This window comes from Bidens hawaiensis, unplaced genomic scaffold (assembly GCF_021521415.1).
Source record: "Bidens hawaiensis isolate Kalapana, Puna unplaced genomic scaffold, B.hawaiensis_p1.1 tig00023787_1, whole genome shotgun sequence".
Classification (NCBI taxonomy): Eukaryota; Viridiplantae; Streptophyta; class Magnoliopsida; order Asterales; family Asteraceae; genus Bidens; species Bidens hawaiensis.
Genome location: NW_027493732.1, coordinates 6,618 through 10,657, shown reverse-complemented (window position 1 = coordinate 10,657; position 4,040 = coordinate 6,618).

The window sequence follows — 4,040 nt, the reverse complement described above, 5'->3', positions numbered from 1 at the left end:
TGATAGGACCTCCGGCGATGCACAACTTTTCCGGCGACCTTTAAAGTTCAACCAAAACGCCATATTAACCCCAATTAAAGATTGTAACAACTTTCTCCGCTAACGGAAATCAATAATCGTCCATAATAACATGTATTAACGAACAAATAATGTCAATTTAAACCTTCAATGGCCGAACCATAATAATTTAGAAATTACAAGTCTTTAATCCAATTCGTTGCAATTGGGGCTATAAATAGACCGTAAAATCAGAAGGTAAACCTGCTTCAATCATCACTTTGATCTATATTACACCCTGTGGTCCTAATTTAATAAAACAAGTCGTTTTCTGGCCAAGACTCCGTTCGTCGTCAAAACAGAACCTTTCTAGGTTATTAAGGTATGGTTTTTGTTCGTCTTTACATGTATAAGACTCCTAACCTTAATTTAATATTCATGGAACCATTTGAAGGAATTAGAAATCTAGGGTTTAGGAGGAACATGATGAACTTGTTATATTATTTATATATTTTTGTTTTCATTCATAAACCATCAAGATAAGCTGATCCAGTGGGTAAGGCTGATCTGTTTGATGCAACAGACCAGGGTTCGAACCCGGGTCAATGCAAATATTTTCTTTTTTTTTAAACCATTTCTTTTTATATAAATAACTAAATAAATTATTAGAAATTATTTTAAATCAAATAAAATCATTTTAACTTAAATAAAATTATTTATAAATTAATTTTTAACATTTTTCACCTAAACACTAACGTTCACATTCGTTAAACCCGCTAATATTTCTTTGTTTTTCCGTTTCGTTAACTTTGAAAGATGAAGGATTAAAAATATTCCCAACACAAGTAATGGGGAAAATGAGATAGGAAAATTAAAGAAAATCATGTTAAGGAAATAAGAAAATTCATCCCACATTAGAAAATGATAAAACTTGGAAGCTCTTTATAAGGAAGAGAGTTTCCATAGTAATATTCTTATGTGGCTAAACACTATTAGTAGTCCTACCGGAGGGTGCGAAGCACCCGACGCGCACGGGCTCGGGCTCGGGCGATCGGCGTAATGTGGCAATTTGATGGCGCACTTTGCACTTCGCTTCGCCAAATCTGCTTAAGAGCCGCCTTCAGTATTTTAGAAAGCACAAGGACTACGCGAAGTAGTGTAAAATTAGCTATAAATAGGTGGGTTCACGGCACGTTCCATCTCACACACCAACACACATTTTACACATAGTTAACCTTAGGAAGCGTGTCGATCTCTTAGAACGTGCCAAGCTACGAAGCTCTGACAGTTTAAGCTCTAGAACGCGATAGAGATTAGAAGCGCGGCTCGATCAATCTTAGGCGACTAGCTCCGAATACCCGTGTGAGGTAGGGGTTCTGCTTAAGTATTATTTTATTGTTATTATAACGGCTTAGACCATAGTCGGGGGTATAGCCCGAACCTTGATCACAGTAAATCATAATATAACTTTTCATAAACAAAGTAGTAGTTAGATATTGTTTCTTCATGATTAAGAAACGTAAGCATTCACACACAAAGAGTATAGTTAAAATAATATTTCTTTATGATTAAGAAATATAATATTCATATACAAAGGTTAAAGTAATGTTTCTTCTTAAAGAAGAAACCCAGTATAGATGTTTCTTTCTGAAGAAGAAACGTAGCATATGATTGATAATAAACAAAAGGACTAGAGGTTCAAATGTTTTATATAAACAAATGATTTGTTAAGGTTAAAGCTATACAAAACAGACTATGAGTCTGAAGCTAGATCGTTGATCTAGATATTTATACAAAAGTTATTCTCATACTATAGGTCCGAGATAACAATCAATCAATCAGAAATGAGAATTTGAAATCAGAAACAAGAATCAGTAATAGAAACTGATTACAGACAGGGATCAGTAATAGAAACTAATCATAAACAGGAAACAGTATCAGAAACTGATTACAATCATAAAAGGTGAATATGGCTTAAACTTTTACAAACTCTTTTAGAGTCAGACTGTTCGCATAGGATCTCTGAAAATTTAAAACCTTGTGTTACAATAATAAGAAATAGGCATATTATGGTTAAAAGTATACATGTGTCCAGATCTATTCATACATGGTGTCTCGAATTTACCCGGGCCATGCATATCATCTACACGCCTCCAGAAGTCCGCTGGACTGTTCAGAGAAATGATATTGTGTATATGTTTTAATTGTATATATACCTAGGGTAATTTCATCCCAATTAAAGTTAAGTTACTAATGAGTAATCACAAAGGTATTATCGTTGATTACACAATTATATTGAAAAGATTTTATAACAGAGTCATCATCATTCACCGGCTGTGTGCTGACGTATTTTCCCTCACATTTCAGGGAACAGTAAAGGTTAAACAAATAAGCAAGACAGATTAGAAGATTGGAGATATAGTCATTAGACATTATCTGATGCCTCAGATATTAGAATAATATAAAGAATCATATTTTCAGAAGACAGGTATTTGAAATATCAAACGGGTATTTAAAATCCCGAGTTTTCAATATAATAATATTTTTTTCAAAAGACTTCCGCTCATATTTTGTCAAACTTGATTTATAACATTAAATGGGTATTTGAACCCATCATGTTTATGAAAGAATATTATTTTAAAAACTTCCGCTAAAACAAACCCGTAACTCTGATATATTTACAAAACAGATACCAATTAACGGGTGTTACACCTAGGCCCTAAGTCGGGGTGTGACATCTGCATTGTCTGTCAGATCTTAAAGGTGGGTTTGAAAACCTTAGGACAGACTGGGTGGAAGTTATGGCTACTATGACAAACCGGGTGAAGTTTAATTAATCGAGGCTAATCTTCCTTTGCTTATTGCAAATGCCTCGACCAAGAACACTTGGATGATGTATCAAAATTTCGTGCAAATGCTGTTAGACGACATGATGCCAGAAGTGCCGAAGTCAGTGTATCCAGTTGAGGTTGATACTAAGGGTGTGGAGTTTCCCCCGTTAGAGCCGTACAATATCAAGATGGTTAAGCAGAAGGTGTTTGAGGCTATGATGAGCACGTCGGGAAAGGGTTATGTGTATAGAGGTGAGACTTTGGCAGGAAGTTTGGTTTGTTTAGCGAGACTGAGACGACTGGGGATGAATCTGGTGAAGAGATCGAGGAGGTTGTTGTGCATGCTGATGAGGAGACTGAGATGGTTGTTGAGCCAGAAAGGAGAACAAAGAAGGTTCACTATCAGAAAAAGAGGATGGCTGCCAGTAAGCCTTCTGCTGGTGGTTCTTCTAAGCAGTAGAGGAGGAAGAAGACGAGGACGTTTAGCCACTCAAGCGACTGCAGAAGGTCGGGGACTCCAAGAAGGCCCCATCCTTGATCATCAAGCTTCCCACTACATGTACCTAAACCATCATATCACTCACACAGTCCACCCAACCAGACCATAACACCACCTCATCCATGACCTTAGCCTGAACCTTGGCTGATCTTAAATCCAAACAAGTCAAGGTTCAGAAACCCAAAACCAAATCCAAAACCAATAAAACCAAAACCCTTCTACACTACTCACCGACTACATCTCTTGAAACCTCACCATCTAAACAAAACGAACCCCTACAAACCTCATTCATTGAAAACCTGACAACCTCATCAGACCAAACCGTACAAACATCTATCTTTCACCAATCATTCTCTCCACCACAAACTACCACACCAATTGACCAACCATTCACCTCACCACTTAAATCATCAAATTTTTTCACCTCACCACTACAAACCACCACTTTCTGGTCCCATACTTTAACTTCCTCACCTACTACTCAAACCACTTACACTCTCGTATCAACCCAACCTGAAAACACAACCTCAGACCAACCCAAACCCTACCTTTAATCATAACCTCACCATTTCCTACCCAAACAATCACCCTACCTTTACAAATAACAAGATAGCCTACCCAATCCGATATCCCTCCCGCAGCCACAAAAGCCACATTCCTTACTGCGAAACACCTATCAGGTGGGAATTACAAGAAGTCTCTGGTGTCTGCTG